Genomic DNA, 20,049 nt, shown 5'->3' on the forward strand with positions numbered 1-20,049 from the left:
CGTTCCGCACACATACTCCCAGATATTTTACAGAAGTAACTGCTACCAGTATTTGTTCCGCTATCATATAATCATACAATAAAGGATCCTTCTTTCTATGTATTCGCAAAACATTACATTTATCTATGTTAAGGGTCAGTTGCCACTCCCTGCACCAAGTGCCTATCCGCTGCAGATCTTCCTGCATTTCGCTACAATTTTCTAATGCTGCAACTTCTCTGTATACTACAGCATCATCCGCGAAAAGCCTCATGGAACTTCCGACACTATCTACTAGGTCATTTATATATATTGTGAAAAGCAATGGTCCCATAACACTCCCCTGTGGCACGCCAGAAGTTACCTTAACGTCTGTAGACGTCTCTCCATTGATAAGAACATGCTGTGTTCTGTTTGCTAAAAACTCCTCAATCCAGACACACAGCTGGTCTGATATTCCGTAGGCTCTTACTTTGTTCATCAGGCGACAGTGCGGAACTGTATCGAATGCCTTCCGCAAGTCAAGGGAAATAGCATCTACCTGGGAGCCTGTATCTAATATTTTCTGGGTCTCATGAACAAATAAAACGAGTTGTGTCTCACACGATCGCTGTTTCCGGAATCCATGTTGATTCCTACACAGTAGATTCTGGGTTTCCATAAACGACATGATACTCGAGCAAAAATTCCACAACAGATCGACGTCAGAGATATAGGTCTATAGTTTTGCGCATCTGCTCGACGACCCTTCTTGAAGACTGGGACTACCTGTACTCTTTTCCAATCATTTGGAACCTTCCTTTCCTCTAGAGACTTGCGGTACACGGCTGTTAGAAGGGGGGCAAGTTCTTTTGCGTACTTTGTGTAGAATCGAATTGGTATCCCGTCAGGTCCAGTGGACTTTCCTCTGTTGAGTGATTGCAGTTGCTTTTCTATTCCTTTGACACTTATTTCGATGTCAGCCATTTTTTCGTTTGTGCGAGGATTTAGGGAAGGAACTGCCGAGCGGTCTTCCTCTGTGAAACAGCTTTGGCAAAAGGTGTTTAGTATTTCAGCTTTACGCGTGTCATCCTCTGTTTCAATGCCATCATCATCCCGGAGTGTCTGGATATGCTGTTTCGAGCCACTTACTGATTTAACGTAAGACCAGAACTTCCTAGGATTTTCTGTCAAGTCGGTACATAGAATTTTACTTCCGAATTCACTGAACGCTTCACGCATAGCCCTCCTTACGCTAAATTTGACATCGTTTAGCTCCTGTTTGTCTGAGAGGTTTCGGCTGCGTTTAATCTTGGAGTGAAGCTCTCTTTGCTTTCACAGTAGTTTCCTAACTTTGTTGTTGAAGCACGGTGGATCTTTCCCGTCCCTCACAGTTTTACTCGGCACGCACCAGTCTAAAACGCATTTTACGATTGCCTTGAACTTTTTCCATAAACACTCAACATTGTCAGTGTCGGAACAGAAATTTTCGTTTTGATCTGTTAGGTAGTCTGAAATCTGCCTTCTATTACTCTTGCTAAACAGATAAACCTTCCTCCCTTTTTTTATATTCCTATTAACTTCCATATTCAGGGATGCTGCAACGGCCTTATGATCACTGATTCCCTGTTCTACACTTACAGAGTCGAAAAGTTCGGATCTGTTTGATAACAGTAGGTCCAAGATGTTATCTCCACGAGTCGGTTCTCTGTTTAATTGCTCGAGGTAATTTTCGGATAGTGCACTCAGTATAATGTCACTCGATGCTCTGTCCCTCCCACCCGTCCTAAACATCTGAGTGTCCCAGTCTTTATATGGTAAATTGAAATCTCCACCTAAGACTATAACATGCTGAGAAAATTTATGTGAAATGTATTCCAAATTTTCTCTCAGTTGTTCTGCCACTAATGCTGCTGAGTCGGGAGGTCGGTAAAAGGAGCCAACTATTAACCTGGCTCGGTTGTTGAATGTAACCTCCACCCATAATAATTCACAGGAACTATCCACTTGCCGGCCGAAGTGGCCGCGCGGTTCTGGCGCTGCAGTCTGGAACCGCGAGACCTCTGCGGTCGCAGGTTCGAATCCTGCCTCGGGAATGGATGTGTGTGACGTCCTTAGGTTACTTAGGTTTAACTAGTTCTACGTTCTAGGGGACTAATGACCTCAGCAGTTGAGTCCCATAGTGCTCAGAGCCATTTTTTGAACTATCCACTTCTACCTCACTACAGGATAAACTACTACTAACAGCGACAAACACGCCACCACCGGTTGCATGCAATCTATCCTTTCTAAACACCGTCTGTGCCTTTGTAAAAATTTCGGCGGAATTTATCTCTGGCTTCAGCCAGCTTTCTGTACCTATAACGATTTCAGCTTCGGTGCTTTCTATCAGCGCTTGAAGTTCCGGTACTTTACCAATGCAGCTTCGACAGTTTACAATACCGATTGCTGCTTGGTCCCCGCATGTCCTGACTTTGCCCCGCACCCTTTGAGGCTGTTGCCCTTTCTGTACTTGCCCGAGGCCATCTAATCTAAAAAACCGCCCAGTCCACGCCGCACAACCCCTGCTCCCCGTGTAGCCGCTCGCTGCGTGTAGTGGACTCCTGACCTATCCAGCGGAACCCGAAACCCCACCACCCTATGGCGCAAGCCCACGCGGTCGCAGAACCGTCTCAGCCTCTGATTTAGACCCTCCACTCGGCTCTGTACCAAAGGTCCGCAGTCAGTCCTGTCGACGATGCTGCAGATGGTGAGCGTTGTCTTCTGCTTTCTGGATCTCGTGGACGAACTGGGCGATCTGGGTTTCACACCATCGTTGTTTTTGAAACCCGTGTCGATTGCTGCAGAGGAGATTTTTGGTCTACAGAAATGTCGTAATATGATAGCGTAAAGAATGCTCTAGTACCTTACAACAGATCGATGTCAGAGTGTGCGTCTGTTCGGCGACCCTCCTTGAAAACGAGAAGGACCTGCGGTTTCTCCCAATGCAGTTAGTCACCGCTCCGAAGTCCTTCGAAACGTCGACATTTTACCTGTTTAATAATGTGGCCTTATACTGAAAACGATTTTCTTCAAGAATGACTCCGGCCGTGGAAGCCTTCGAAGTTATAGTCACGAAAATGTTGGGTGAATATTTAATTTAGTTCGCGTGTAACGTGCTCTTGCCAAAGTACACTACTGGTCATCAAAATTGCTACACCACGAAGATGACGTGCTACAGACGCGAAATTTAACCGACAGGAAGAAGATGTTGTGATATGCAAATGATTAGCTTTTCAGAGCATTCACACAAGGTTGGCGCCGCTGGCAACACCTACAACGTGCTGACATGACGAAAGTTACGAACCGATTTCTCATACACAAACAGCAGTTGACCGGCGTTGCCTGGTGAAACGTTGTTGTGATGCCTCGTGTAAGGAGGAGAAATGCGTACCATCACGTTTCCGACTTGTAGCGATTGAGGTTTATCGTATCCCGACACTGCTGCTCGCGATGGTCGAGATCCAATGACTGTCAGCAGAATATGGAATCGGTGGGTTCAGGAGGGTAATACGGAACGCCGTACTGGATCCCAACGGCCTCGTATCACTAGCAGTCGAGATGGCAGGCGTTTATCAGCGTGGCTGTAACGGATCGTGCAGCCACGTCTCGATCCCTGAGTCAACAGATGGGGATGTTTGCAAGACAACAACCATCTGAACGAACAGTTCGACGACGTTTGCAGCAGCTTGGACTATCAGCTCGGAGACCATGGCTGCGGTTACCATTGACGCTGCATCACAGACATGAGCGCCTGCGATGGTGCTCTCAATGACGAACCTGGGTGCACAAACGGCAAAACGTCATTTTTTCGGACGAATCCAGGTTCTGTGTACAGCATCATGATGGTCGCATCCGTGTTTGGCGACATCGCGGTGAACGCACATTGGAAGCGTGTATTCGTCATCACCATATTGGCGTATCACCCGGTGTGAGGTGCCATTGGTTACACGTCTCGGTCACCTCTTGTTCGCATTGACGGCATTTCGAACAGTGGACGTTACATTTCAGATGTGTTACGACCCGTGGCTCTACCATTAATTCGATCCCTGCGAAACCCTAAATTTCAGCAGGATAATGCACGAGCGCATGTTGCAGGTCGTGTACAGGCCTTTCTGGATACAGAAAATGTTCGACTGCTGCCCTGGCCAGCATATTCTCCAGATCTCTCACCAATTGAAAAGTCTGGTCAATGGTGGCCGAGCAACTGGCTCGTCACAATGCGCCAGTCTTTACTCTTGAGCCGGCCAGTGTGGCCGTGCGGTTCTAGGCGCTTCAGTCTGGAACTGCGTGACCGCTACGGTCGCAGGTTCGAATCCTGCCTCGGGGATGGATGTGTGTGATGTCCTTAGGTTAGTTGGGCTTAAGTGGTTCTAAGTTCTAGGGGTCTGATGACCACAGATGTTGAGTCCCATAGTGCTCAGAGCCATTTGAACCATTTTTTTACTCTTGATGAACTGTGGTATTGTGTTGACGCTGTATGGGGAGCTGTACCTGTACACGCCATCCACGCTCTGTTTGAATCAATGCTGTTATTACGGCCAGAGGTCGTTGTTCTGGTTACTGATTTCTCAGGATCTATGCACCAAAATTGCGTGAAAATGTAATCACATGTCAGTTCTAGTATAATATATTTGTACAATGAATCCACGCTTATCATCTGCATTTCTTCTTGGTGTAGCAATTGTAATGGCCAGTAGTGTAGAACAATCTTCAGTGTTTTGATCGCCCTTTATCCCACAGCTATTTCTGTGACAAATAATTTTTAAGCACTATTACATGCAGTAAATTCATGCTTTACACATGTTATAGAGTATAATGTTGGAAGTTTGCTGAATGAACTTACCCAAGGGAAGTTGTGCGGTGAGTCAGGCACTGGAACAAACGAAGGTAACATTTTATTATTAAGAAGCGCGGCTTCTCAAGCAAAGCGTTAAATACTAAGAAGCGTGCCTCAAATTTTCACGCAACTTTTCTACATGCACACTTGTCTGACTTCAGTTAAATTGACGACTGCTCTAATAATGTGTGATGAATAATCCGCTGAACGGTGTGTTGCTAGAAGCTAATGGTTTCGTTGTTTTTTCACATGTGTTGCTCTACTAATCAAAAACGCAAATGTAAGTTAACTTTTTTACGCAGCACTTTTCAATTTGGTCTCATTCTGACACATAGCAATGCATGGTAACCATGCTACACAGACTGCATTCATTCTTTTGAACTGTTTAATACTGTCTGATACGTGCAGACTCTGTTTAATGGCTTATGTAAGTGTGTGTGACTGCTGGAGTAAACGCGCACAGAGTGTTAGCGATAATCCCACTTCCCCCCCTCCCTCCTCCCAATTAAACAGGGTGAGTCACTAACTACTACCACCTAGAATAACTCAAAAGTACTACAGTCTGGAACCGCGTGGCCGCTACGGTCGCAGGTTCGAATCCTGCCTCGGGCATGGATGTGTGTGATGTCCTTAGGCCAGTTAGGTTTAAGTAGTTCTAAGTTCTAGGGGACTGATGACCTTAGAAGTTAAGTCTCATAGTGCTCAGAGCCATTTGAACCATTTTTTTTGAACTCAAAAGTATGATAGTAGCTGAAAAGTTTGTGGGGCGAACGTTGCATGGAACAACGGGGGCCATAATATGACGTTGGTTTCTTGTTGCTAGGTCGGGTAGCGCCAGAGATATGAAGGTCAACTTTGTTTTTTTTTTAATTGGATGCTATTATTTGGTACTTAATTTCTGTTAGCGGCTATCGAGACGAATCCAGTGATGCGTAACAGTAAGGTGTTTGAAGGTCAACGAAGGTTAAAAAGGTGGCATGAACATCCATTTATAGAAGGTGTTCGAAGTGATGATCATTGGTACCAATGCAGTGCTGCAGTCTTCGTATCATGGACTGAGTGGTATTCCTTATCACTTCGGCACTTATCGAAGTACATGCTCTGACAATTCTCTCTCGCATATCGTGAGGTGCAGTTGGAAACTCTTTATAAACAATGTCTTTTACGAATCCTCAAAAAAATCCAGAGGCGTCAAGACTGGCGAACGAGCCGGCCACTACACATCTCCTCCGCGTCCAATCAACGATTTGGGAATTGTCTCCGCAAGTCGTTTTGTTAGTATATCGACTCATGCTTTTGTCAAATGCTGTCGAACTTTCGCAGGGGAGCGGCGTCTCCTTGTAGCTAATAGTTGAGACAGAATAATTGTCTGGTGTCACAATAATCCTTTTTACCTGCTGATGGCGTCTTCATGCCTTACTGAAATGAGGCATGTTTCGAGTCTACTCACTTGAAATACCCGAGAGAGTTTATAGCAGACATTAAGTCTGTTTACTTTTGACGAAGGTGCACTTTTTGGGCTACTACTGCTCCATTATAGAGTAATAATGAAAGGCGGTCGCCTTGTACGACCAGATATTAATGTAATAAATACCATGGCTCGATAATCTCTCGTTATTTGCTCTCCATTTCGTGTAGGAACATGTACTCGCGAAAAGAATTGTCACGCCAATCACCATAACCTCTCAGCACTTCATGCTGAGTGTAGCCAGCGAACTTAACAGCGACAACACAAGCAGAGCATAAACAAATCGGAGATGCCACCACGCTGGGCCCGCCAAGCAAGCGCCTCGCGTGCTAATGGACGAATATTTCGTTGAATCTGGACAGTGAGCGGTCCGTCTGCGACCAGGGAACCTGTTTAATTGAGAATCTGCATTTCAAGTGACGCCGTCCTGTAAAACTGTGGAGAAATAAGGCTAACAACGGCAGAAAATTTGTCGACAACTGTCTTGATTATGCAGAAACTCACAATGATGCTTCTTCAGACAGTAATGAGGACGCTAAACAAAATTTACTGTTCCAGTGCTTTATTCAGAACAGTATGCCTGAAGATGTTGTTTAGAAAGCTAATTCGTTGACTGAATGCAGCCATGTTCTACCCATCATTTCAAATGAATGAATAATGAATGGTGAAAAAGGACTCCCAACACCTCACATGGTTAAGTATTAGGACGCACTACTCAAAAAATTCCGAGAAAAATCGATCCAAAGTTTCTTAGGTGGTGTATGAGAATAAAATGTTAGTCCGTTGCCGAGGCGCCGTTTGGCCTACATGGTTAGCGCTCGGACCCTTACGCCAGAGGTCTCGGGTTCGATTCCTCCTCCGGCACTTTTTCTGTTCTGTTGCTTGCAAAATTGCAGCGCATTGTTACAGGAGAATCGTGAAATTAATTCCCGGGAAGACTGTATAAAAATTCATTCTATAATTCACCATCAATTATCGTCACCAATATTCCGAGACATGATTCAGTGTTCCTGGTTTGCCTCAAAATTATCAGAAACTCAAAACATTTTCGTATATGTTAATGGGGCATGTTTTTGTACAGATTTATTGCAAACGCCCTGTGATTGTAAAAAATCCGTTTTATATGTTGCGCAAGATGTCGCAAAAATTATTGCTTTGTTTGTTTTTACGATAATTACCACTGCGGTTCTTGTTTATAATTATTATATGTTTAAAAATTGAATGTTATCCAATTGTTGTGTACATAGTTCCGTGTAGTCAGCGCGTACACAACTTTCCCAATAGAGCGCGCCCCGCTAAGCACAACAGCGCAGGCGCAGCGCTCGTCCATCTCCGCACTACGAGATGACGCTGTCTTAGAGACGGACCAAATTCTGCTTCCGCCGATCCGAGTATTAATATGTAACGCAGCCAATGAGATTGATGCTAACGTAGAACCTTTTCTCCTCGCGGATCACACTCGCGCAGTGATACCTGAACGCGCGAGGTATTATAACGAGTGTACAGACCTCCGATTAGTCAGTCTGCATTTGTCTGCACCAGTCTGCATTAGTCTGCATTTATCTGTACCTGCCTGTACCAGTCTGCATTAGTCTGTACCAGTCTATAGTCAAGTTTCAGTCTGCGCCTAATAAGATTAGCGTATTCCTACATAGCCATGAAGATAAATGAATAGACACTTTGTCAAGTATCAGGAATATGTGAGAATACGATTAACGTACCAAGACCAAAGGAACTTCAGACTGTCAATTGTAAACAGCATCCAGAATCAAGTTACGTAATATATATGTTTTTTATTATTTTAATAAATGTGTGTGAAAATTAATCAAGTTCTGTTTAAAGTTGGTCACCGTCAATCTGCTACTCTAAGTGTGCAAGTGGCATTTCTATCGTCTTAACTAACGGCAGAAGATAAACACGCCACGATAAGACCACGAGACATATTGCTGACACTCGCCTACTTCGTTAGAGCCACAAGTCAAATAATCTGATGGTGTGTGTACCGAAGGTCTTACAGTACGCACACCACACCAATCGACTTCGTTATACTGATTAAAAACCCAATGTTTCTCCTCATAATCTTTACAATGAAAAATGGAAAACCCACCGCCATGAATTGTGTTGTTGGACAAAAAGAAAATAATTTTTATTGAATGATGTAACTAATTTGTTATAGATAATGTAGGTTTGGGAAAGTTTCTGAATAATTGGTGGAATAGCAAAAGAAAATGAAACAGGAGAAAAAAAAGTGCCGGAGGACGAATGCAACCCAAGACCTCTGGCGTAAGAGTCCGAGCACTAAATGTCTAGGCCACACGGCGGCTCGGCAATGCACTAACATTTTATACTCATACGGCATACTGACCCTACGACTTATCTTAGAAGCCAGATTAAGGAAAGGCAAACATACGTTTCTAGCATTTGTAGACTTAGAGAAAGCTTTTGACAATATTGACAGGAATACTCTCTTTCAAATTCTGAAGGTGGCAGGGGTAAAATATAGGGGGCGAAAGGCTATTTACAATTTGTATAGAAACCAAATGGGAGTTATAAGAGTCGAGGGGCATCAAAGGGAAGCAGTGGTTGCGAAGGGAGTGAGACAGGGTTGTAGCCTCTCCCCGATGTTATTCAATCTGTATATTGAGCAAGCAGTGAAGGAAACAAAAGAAAAATTCGGAGTAGGTATTAAAATCCATGGAGAAGAAATAAAAACTTTGAGGTTCGCCGATGACATTGTAATTCTGTCAGAGACAGCAAAGGACTTGGAAGAGCAGTTGAACGGAATGGATAGTGTCCTGAAAGGAGTATATAAGATGAACATCAACAAAAGCAAAACGAGGATAATGGAATGTAGTCGAATTAAGTCAGGTGATACTGAGGGTATTAGATTAGGAAATGAGACACTTAGAGTAGTAAAGGAGTTTTGCTATTTGGGGAGCAAAATAACTGATGATGGTCGAAGTAGAGAGGATATAAAATGTAGACTGGCAATGGGAAGGAAAGCGTTTCTGAAGAAGAGAAATTTGTTAACATCGAGTATAGATATAAGTGTCAGGAAGTCGTTTCTGAAAGTATTTGTATGGAGTGTAGCCATGTATGGAAGTGAAACATGGACGATAAATAGTTTGGACAAGAAGAGAATAGAAGCTTTCGAAATGTGGTGCTACAGAAGAATGCTGAAGATTAGATGGGTAGATCACATAACTAATGAGGAGGTGTTGAGAATAGGATTGGGGAGAAGAGAAGTTTGTGGCACAACTTGACTAGAAGAAGGGATCGGTTGGTAGGACATGTTCTGAGGCATCAAGGGATCACCAATTTAGTATTGGAGGGCAGCGTGGAGGGTAAAAATCGTAGAGGGAGACCAAGAGATTAATACACCAAGCAGATTCAGAAGGATGTAGGTTTCAGTAGGTTCTGGGAGATGAAGAAGCTTGCACAGGATAGGGTAGCATGGAGAGCTGCATCAAACCAGTCTCAGGACTGAAGACCACGACAACAGCGGCACCTAAGAATGGATCGATTTTTCGCGGTATTTTCCGGTTAGTGCGTCCTAATATTTTAGTCACGTGAGGTGTTAATAGATCCTCTTTCACCACACAAAATTTCGGACAAATCCCCGACGCCGCGGTCTCCGTCCCCACCGGGCACGTTGTGCAACAGCCCGGTGTTCCTCGCGCTGTAGCTGGAGGCGCGGTGCATACGGCGAGCGTTGGCCCGGTAGCCTGGTGGCGGCCCGGCGGCCTCGCCTTACGTAAATCGCCGCACGTCAATTGGTCCGCGGCACGCCCTGCCGCCTGGCCAATGGCGGGGCGAGCTGCAGCGTGCGAGTGCCCGGCTTTGTCCGCGCGCCGCCCGCTCATTGGCCGGCGCCGTAATTTATGGGCGAAATTCAATCAAGACCTTGGTCGATGTTAATTTCACACGGCTGCCGCTAGGAACTGGCACAATAAAATAACGTTCCACACTCCTTTTAGTCGCATTATTGGCTGGAGAACCGCGTGACAGAGTGCAGGCCTTGAAAGCGTACCTCCTGATTAACAAAGCTCGCCTAGTTGTCGTTCCGTCACCCGCATTACCGACTCGACTAATGATTTTGGACGGTAAGGAATTCGGCCGTAATCAAGATGTTACACCTAGTGAACTTACTGTATCGGGGAAAACTGCTGGGAAACTTGCTGGGAGGAAAAGAAGCCATAAACGTCGCGTGGACAAAGGGACATGCGTTTTGAGGAAAGAACACCCACATGAAGGCGGAGTTTAAGTTTTGCCCCTGAGCACTATGGGACTTAACGTCTGGGGTCATCAGTCCCCTAGAACTTAGAACTACTTAAACCTAACTAATCTAAGGACATCACACACATCCATGCCCGAGGCAGGATTCGAACCTGCGACCGTAGCAGTCGCGTGATTCCAGACTGTAGCGCCTAGAACCACTCGGCCACTCCAGCCGGCAGTTTAAGTATCTCTAACGGTTAGGTTTGAGTAATTAAAAGCACACGCGAGAACACACCAGGCAAGTGGGAGTGTTCTGTCTGTGCCAGTGTTTTAACTTGATAATCAAGGGGGCAGTGACCCTGTCCAGTTCTAGGGGATTGATGACCTCAGAATTTAAGTCCCATAGTGCTCAGAGCCATTTGAACCATTTTTTGATGTTGTCCATGACGACGACGCGCTGACACATCGGTACTGAAGAGGCATCCGCTTCATGCTGATGGCCATTCACTCTGGTGTAGACATGTGCCGTGCAGTGGAGTGCAGCGCCCAGAGACGTCGGCCAGGTATACTAGCGAACCGCGACGTTTTTGCAGTTGGCATCGCGTGGCCGTTACTGGGAACACTAGGTGACGTTACAGTAAACAAGTACAGTCGTGGCTTGAGTTGTAAAACTAACGTAGGCTACCGTAGGCTATCATAAGTAAGAGTTAACTACTATAGCTTTCCTGGTAGCCTTGGTCAGTTAAGATCGATCCGTATTACCCGTACGTTAGGCGCGTTGCATATCTGTTAGGCGTTACCTCATTTCGATGCCTCTGTTTGCGTATGCGATCAGCGGCTTGTTAAGTAGAGTACCCTAGAAGCTGGAAGCGGTCAACCGTTTGGAAACTAAGTGAGGGTATATAACGGGCTGCACGATCTACAGAACATTTTTGTCCTACATAGTCATCCTCCTGTTGTTACTTAGAAATTAATTGTATTTACAGCATAATCCAAAATGCCAATTTTTAATTCAGTTTTATTTGAAAATTGTTGATTTTTAACGTGAAACACAATGATGTTGTAGTAAAAACAAAGAAATACAAATTTATCATTCGGCGCTAAGAAAACACGATCTTCTAAAAAAAAGGTAAAATTTTAAAAGAAAAACTCAAAATAAAAATATGTCAAACATCGTTTTAACACTTTGTCGGGCTTATATAAAACATCTCTCTGTTATTCATAAATAACTTTCGCAGTTATCGGTAATGGCAAGAAACTCTTGCCTTGGATAAAGAACGGTCTATTGATTACAAAATAACGACAATACTTACATAGATTTTCTATGTTTGGGCATGTAGACTGTACTTGCACCAAAAGTAATTCCTCTGATTACGTAAAATCGCATTCAGCTAATTTTTATCACTTATAAAATGCAATTTATACTTTGTAATGATATAAACCACACAATGAACTAATACTGAACGATGTGCTGTTCTAATTATGTGAAAAAAATGGTTCAAATGCATCTGAGCACCATGGGACTTAACATCTGTGGTCATCAGTCCCCTAGAACTTAGGACTACTTAAACCTAATTAACCTAAGGACATCACACACATCCAAGCCCGAGGCAGGATTCGAACCTGCGACCGCAGGGGTCACGCGGTTCCAGACGGATGCGCCTAGAAAAGCACGGCCACACCGGCCGGCAATTATGTGAAAAAAAAACAAAAAAACATAGAAAGGTCGTCGCTTCTTTTCTCAGACATTTATTTATGTTACCGATAATCCTACCATATACAACGTCATTTTTGTACTGTACCAAAACTATCGAACAGTAGTTCTGACAGAACCAACTCTAGTCGTGGCTGAGTAAAACGGATTTTCACTGAAAATGCTTTCAGGTCAGTTATGTGTATACAATCAAGTGGTGGAGCGTGTCCTCATGGAACATCGTCAGCAGTGCAGAACGACGTCATGCATTATCATGGATACACCTGAGAGTGGAGAAAAATGTCGCGAAAGTGGACATATGAGATGAAAAAAGGTGAAATTCAAAGTAGTACAATTTTCCAGGAAATAAAAGAGCAGAATCAATTAAACCTATAAAGAAATGACTCTTGCGGACCGCAGAAATGACAGGGAAGTCCGAAAGAACAGTAGAAGGCATATTGAAAGACTAAGAAAGCGGAAGAAACTCCTAGAAAACAAAGGCATTCTGGAAAAGTGGTTTCTCTAAATGACTGCGAGAGATCAATTAATCGAAGACGATTTTTGGACTTTTATTAGCAGTAGTAGGAAATCCCAAGTCCAGAAAGCTGTTTGTATTTTCGAAAACAGAGATAAATTTTCAGTGAAAAATAGGAAGCTGAAAGGGATGTGGCTTCCTTTCAAAATACGTGAAAATAAGAGACCGCTGCAATCAGAAACTTCCGACATTGTTGCAAGGCATGTGGAATACTTGAGGACAATCGGAAATAATGAAAAGGTGCCAAATAAACGACTGATATTCACGAACGAAACGTGTGCGGATACTAGTTACAGCACGAAAAAGAGATGGCTTCAGAAATTCCGGGTGTAATGACTAACAGCAGTGCAGGCCAAAGAGTTATATAACAAGCTGGAGGCGTAATGGGTTTCATAGAGGGAGCGTAACTAAATTGTGGTTCAAAATCTAAATCCCAATATTCTCACAGGTTATTCGGCAATTCCCGTTACAAACTTCTAAGACTTGTAGAGAGGAGTGCGCACATAACATTTTGAATAGGAATGCATGATCGGAAACGTATCGTTTCCATTATCCCATGGTTAGAACTCAGATGTTTAACTCAACCACTTCTGCTTGACCTACGAAGTATGTTTTGGTACACACTCTCAATCCCACCTGGTGTCTCTTCAAACGGTACCTTTCCTGACGTGGGTTCCTATTCAAAATACTATGTACTCATTCCCCTCTACAAGTCCTAGAATTTTGTAACTGGGATTTCCGAACATCCTGTTCATATGGGGATAATTGTTACGAATGGTTAAAAGAGAAATTGATTGCTGACGTCCCAGCTGGCAATATTGTTGTTCCTGATAATGTACCGAATGTACTGTTCGGAGGAATAAAGCCCGCATTACTGCAACTCCCAAAACATTCAGAACAAAATCAGTTTTGAACTGAGCTTAACAAGAAATGAGCTCTTATAAATAGTCTGCTACTACGAGCCAAAGCCTGTTTTTAAAGCAAATGCCATTTCGAAGCGCAGCACTGACAACGGCTGGGAGAGAGGTGTGCCGGCCACATGCCCCTGCGTACCCTCATCGAGGCCCACGAGAAAGACAGGCCGTGGCGAGTACGTCACAACACTCAACGACGCTCCTAGATGCACGAATGGCAAAACGTCATTTTTTCGGATGAATCCAGATTCTGTTTACAGCATCATGATGGTCACATCCGTGTTTGGCGACATCGCGGTGAACGCACATTGGAAGCGTGTATTCGTCATCGCCATACTGGCGTATCACCCTGCGTGATGGTATGGGTTGCCATTGGTTACACGTCTCGGTCACCTCTTGTTCGCATTTACGGCAATTTGAACAGTGGAAGCCGGCCGGTATGGCCGAGCGGTTCTAGGCGCTTCAGTCTGGAACCGCGAGACCGCTACGGTCGCAGGTTCGACTCGTGCGTCGGGCATGGATGTGTGTGATGTCCTTAGGTTAGTTAGGTTTAAGTAGTTCTAAGTTCTAAGGGACTGATGACCTCAGATGTTAAGTCCCATAGTGCTCAGAGCCATTTGGACCATTTGATCTAACTTTCTTGACGTTTTTAAATGACTCACGAGTCACTTGTGTAGGGAAGCGAGAGACCGCCATTACCTTATGAAACTTCATTTGTGTTTTTCTGTTTCTTGTTCTAAAAGTGCCTGCTTATTGCTTCACATATGTTCCCAGATTTTTCTACTTTCTTGTCCATATCTTCGTCACATTCGTATGTGATACTCTTAGATAGTTAAAATTATCCCACATAATTAAAATGACTGACAATTTCTACTGACGCACTATTCGCCACTGTGTTTCTTTTTATGGGGTTGTTTCGTGCAAAAGCCACCTTATTAGTTTTCTTTGTGGATATAGTAATAATGTAGTCGCTAACTCTTTTGCTTGGAAGGTACATTTCTTTTTGTACATCATTCGGTTTCTATGATAAATTTGTGACGCCATGTGCAAATGAAACACAGTTCAGAGTAGTCTCTTTGTCTATGAAACTTGGATTTCCATTCACACAGTAGATCATCTAAACGCTAAAAAGCGTGGGCGAAATGATACGCCATTGTCTGACATCTCCTGTTAGTGATGAAACGTTTTGCCAGCTCCCCATTTTTATCTACAGCGGTTACCATATGTTCATACAGGTACGTGTTTCACAGTAGTGAAGATCAACAAACACTCATAGCTCTTAAGGTATGCATTTTAAATGTCTTCAACATTTCGCGGCCCTGTCAGCAACTGTGTAAATATTAATTTTAATTTTAACAATTAACAGCCTCAGTTGCACCGTTTGCCTAGAATTTACCTAGGTTTCAGTCGGGATAACCCAACCTTCTTCATGTCCATAGTTGACATCGTCAAGCTAAAACTACAAATCCATAAATTATAGTCAGACTATAAAACTTATTGGGAACTGCCTCGGCCCCACTTCCAGTACAGCACTCGTGTGCCGGCCGGGGTGGCCAAGCAGTTCTAGGCGCTACAGTCTGGAACCGCGCGACCGCTACGGTCGCAGGTTCGAATCCTGCCTCGGGCACGGATGTTTGTGATGTCCTTAGGTTAGTTAGGATTAAGTAGTTCTACGTTCTAGGGGACTGATGAACTCAGAAGTTAAGTCCCACAGTGCTCAGAGCCATTTGAACCAGCACTCGTGGCTGCCACATCGCGGTCGCGAAGTGGAGCCGAGGCAGTTCCAGGTAAGTTTTATAGTGTGTCGATAATTTATGGATTTGCAGTTTTAGCTTGACGATGTCCACTATGGACATGAAGAAGGTTGGGTTATCCCGACTGAAACCTAGGTAAATTCTAGGCAAACGGTGCAACTGAGGCTGTTAATTATTAAAATTACAATAAGTATCCATTTTAGAGCCATGCTTACTGGACACTTTTTCTGGTTTTCGTCAATACTATCACCTCTCAAAACATGGAAAGCAAAGGGATTGCAGTAGAAGAGATGTATCTCACAGTAGCAAAGATATAACATGTGCTCATATCTCATAAGGTATGTATTTTAGATTCCATGTTTACTAGAGATATTTTCTTTGATTTGGTCCGTACTACCAGCTCTGAAAGTCTGTCGGTGGAGTTCTGGTTAACCCTTTATAAGTACTATTAACACAGAACGGAGTTATTATATTATCGACACTATTTGAACAGCTGTTCACTTAAGTATATTAATGTACAATCGAGCAACCTCACGGATAATTACTACTGGCCATTAAAATTGCTACACCAAGAAGAAATGCAGATGATAAACGGGTATTCATTGGACAAATATATTATACTAGAACTGACATGTGATTACATTTTCACGCAATTTGCGTGCATAGATCCTGATAAATCAGTACCCAGAACAACCACCTCTGGCCGTAATAACGGCCTTGATACGCCTGGGCATTGAGTCAAACAGTCTTTGGATGGCGTGTTCAGGTAAATCAGCCCATGCAGCTTCACCACGATACCACAGTTCATCAAGAGTAGTGATTGGCGTATTGTGACGAGCCAGTTGCTCGGCCACATTGTCCAGACGTTTTCATTTGGTCAGAGATCTGGAGAATGTGCTGGCCAGGGCAGCAGTCGAACATCTGTTGCCAGAAAGGCCCGTACAGGACCTGCGGTCGTGAATTATCCTGCTGAAATGTAAGGTTTCACAGGGATTGAATGAATGGTAGAGCCACGGGTCGTAACACATGTGAAATGTAACGTCCGCTGTTCATAGTGCCGTCAATGCGAACAAGAGGTGACCGAGACGTGTAACCAATAGCACCCCATACCATCACGTCGGGTGATACACCAGTATGGCGATGACGAATACACGCTTCCAATGTGCGTTCACCGCGATGTCGCCAAACACGGATGCTACCATCATGATGCTGTAAACAGAACCTGGATTCATCCGAAAAAATGACTTTTTTCAATTCGTGCACACAGGTTCGTCGTTGAGTACACCATCGCAGCCGCTCCTGTCTGTGATGCAGCGTGAAGGGTATCCGCAGCCGTGGTCTCCGAGCAGATAGTCCATGCTGCTGCAAACGTCGTCGAACTGTTCGTGCAGATGGTCGTTGTCTTGCAAACGTCCCTATCTGTTGACTCAGGGATCGAGACTTGGCTGCACGATCCGCTACAGCCGTGCGGATAAGATGCCTGTCATCTCGACTGCTAGTGATACGAGGCCGTTGGGTTCCAGCACGGCATTCCGTACTACTACCCTGAACCCACCGATTCCATATTCTGCTAACAGTCATTGGATCTCGACCTTCGAGAGGAGCAATGTCGCGATACGATAAACCGCAATCGCGATAGGCTACAATCCGACCTTTATCAAAGTTGGAAACGTGATGGAACGCATTTCTCCTCCTTACACGAGGCATCACAACAACGTTTCACCAAGCAACGCCGGTCAACTGCTGTTTGTGTATGAGAAATCGGTTCGAAACTTTCCTCATGTCAGCACGTTGTACGTGTCGCCACCTGCGCCAACCTTGCGTGAATGCTCTGAAAAGCTAATCATTTGCATATCACAGAATATTCTTCCTGTCTGTTAAATTTCGCGTCTGTTGCACGTCATCTTCGTGGTGTAGCAATTTTAATGATATAAATATGTATGACATCAGCTACGTTCATCTGTTTACTATTAAGGGAAGGCGATATCTATTTTGCAACTGTCTTGCAACACAACGTACGACCTAATGGAAGGAATCGCTCCGTAACAGTTTGTGTGGATACAAGAGCTTATCTGACTGACGCATCTAGGTGAGAGAGAGAGCGCAGCATTTTTCACAGCTTTGACAAGGCCTAGAAATGAAGTTGCTCAATGATATAAGAACCATATACGATATTAATGTGCTCTTGACAGTGGAATTTTTCCAGAGAGAGGAGAGAGTTTGTGTGTGTGTGTGTGTGTGTGTGTGTGTGTGTGTGTGTGTGTGTGTGCGCGTGAGTGCATGAGAGAGAGAGAAATGAAATGTGCGTAAGGCAATTTTGGGTAGTTCGGCCAACAGTCTTTTTTGGCACCACCTCGGTGTCTTGCGCGTCGGTGATAATGGGGACAACACACACGCCCAGTCCCGAGCGGCAAAAGCACCGACCCGACCGGTAACCGACCCCGGGACCGTATGATTAGGTGTTTTCTAGGCTAACCACAAGTCCACGAGCTGTTACAAATGATACGTAACAACTGATACGTCGGCAATAAGACTTATCTTGGAATGAGGAAACATTAAGCATAATGGCAAACATGGTTCTGACGAACGTTAATCATTTACCGGAGATATTCTAGCACCCTTCGGTAACTCTGATGTTTGCCAGTGATAATAGCATAGTGATAAAAGTCCAGGAGCATCGTGTTGGGCACAGGCAGGAAAATAATGGAACGCATTTACAACTAGTTCACAGAAAGCAATTTAGCCCTTAATCTCACAAAGCTCGCATTATGCAGTTTCGGACCAATCGAAATTACTTATAGGTACTAGAAGTAGAGGTCAATGGCCACACTGCGGATGGCGCTCCAGGTGTGAAGTTCCTAGGTATTACAATGAATGATAAACTGAAGTGGCAACGCTATGTGGATAAAACAACCAAAAGTCTCAGTTATGGCTTCTTTGGTTCTTTGAGGTCGTTCTCTCTTCGTTAATCTTCATACAGGACTGTTAACATACTTTCACTCAGTACACTCCTATTCCATAATCTTCTGGGGCATTGCAGTTAAGGTAAAAAATATTTATTTTACGGAAGTGCGCAATGGAAATATTGTCTGAAGTCAAAAAGTTAACATCTTGCTGAACGTCTTTACGACCTAGCGATATTTACAGTTATCTATAAAGACAGGATAGTATTTGTGGTTAATAACAAGAGTGAATCTAGGATGAACTCTACAAGCAACAACTACGTTGCTACCAATAAATGTCCGCAGCTCGTGGTGCCCGCATCTCGTGGTCGTGCGGTAGCGTTCTCGCTTTCCACGCCCGGGTTCCCGGGTTTGATTCCCGGCGGGGTCGGGGATTTTCTCTGCCTCGTGATGGCTGGGTGTTGTGTGCTGTCCTTGGGTTAGTTAGGTTTAAGTAGTTCTAAGTTCTAGGGGACTGATGACCATAGATGTTAAGTCCCATAGTGCTCAGAGCCATTTGAACCATTTTTTTGAACCAATAAAAAACAGTGTATATAATCTAAGCATCCGTGGCTTAGGGTTCAGAATGGAGTTGCACAGTGTGGTGTCAAAGTATGTTCATTCACACATCGTGTTCTATGAATCCCATCATGAGGGAAAGCCTTCATTTATGAGAAACGAGTCACGTTACGCAATAAAAGAAGGAAGAAATCCCTGCAGGATACTTCTGTAAAGCATGATAACAATTTGTGACCAGTACCCATCTATTTATATTCTTAATTGCTTCACATATGTATATTACGAGAAAACAGACAGACATCAGGCTGGAAATGCAAAATCCCTGGATATTCTGAAAAGTGTAAAAGGAAGCTCGTTAGCTATTCCTTCTACAATTTATTAGATATTTGGATTCAAGAACGTAAATTCCGCACCGCATAACTCGATATCTGTATTAAATGAATCTTGATTTTGCTGGTATTATAGACAGCTGGTAGTGGTCGGTGTTGTTACATAACAAGTAAATAGAAACAGTTTTCAACTTTAAAAGAAAAAAACTGATTGTTTTGAAAACAAATGTGAAAATCAAAGTTATATGCGGTGGCGGGTCTTGTGCCCAACATTAAACTTATAATTAAATTTGCGACTCAGCTCATGCTTTAATAATATAAAAAAATAAAAAACGTTGGTGTTTCTATTCACTTCTATTATTGTTTATGTTTATTGGTTGGATGAATAGGGACGTGTCATAATGCCTTGGATCTAGGAGAATAAACACCAAAATTTACCTCGTTTAAAAAAGGTTTTGTTCAGTACAAAAAGAAAAGAAAAATATTGCATGACTTGTGATTTTTATTCTTTTTACCCAAAATAATTGTTATGTCTCTAATTACTTTATTGTTTATTAATGCAGGAAATCAGTAACATCGTGTTTAAAAATGACGTTTTTCTATCCGCAAGTCGTACCCCACCCCCCAGAGGTAACAAAGAGAATTCGAACAAAATTTCCTTGACTAAAAAAAAAAGTGATTCCTCATCTGTTAAAATAAACGTGTTTAATCGGTCTGGTTTTTACAAAAACATCTACAGAGCCATTGCTTTTCCACAAAACAGCTTTTATATGCATACAATCTAAATGACTGCTTAGTTTTCCGGTACACAATAATCACAGAATATGCTCGTAGCGCCGG

The 20,049-nt window shown here is 43.6% G+C and overlaps 1 protein-coding gene across 1 annotated transcript in view; it reads right to left on the reverse strand.

Annotated features, from left to right (window-relative positions):
* Window positions 1-20,049, reverse strand: part of LOC126175992 (arylsulfatase B-like) — a 295,042-nt gene that overhangs the window by 171,218 nt on the left and 103,775 nt on the right. Inside the window, exon 2 of the mRNA XM_049923102.1 lies at window positions 4,844-4,872. The gene's annotated coding sequence lies outside the window, so the exon portion shown is untranslated. The remainder of the gene's footprint in view (window positions 1-4,843; window positions 4,873-20,049) is intronic.

This window comes from Schistocerca cancellata, chromosome 3 (genome assembly GCF_023864275.1).
Source record: "Schistocerca cancellata isolate TAMUIC-IGC-003103 chromosome 3, iqSchCanc2.1, whole genome shotgun sequence".
Taxonomy (NCBI): Eukaryota; Metazoa; Arthropoda; class Insecta; order Orthoptera; family Acrididae; genus Schistocerca; species Schistocerca cancellata.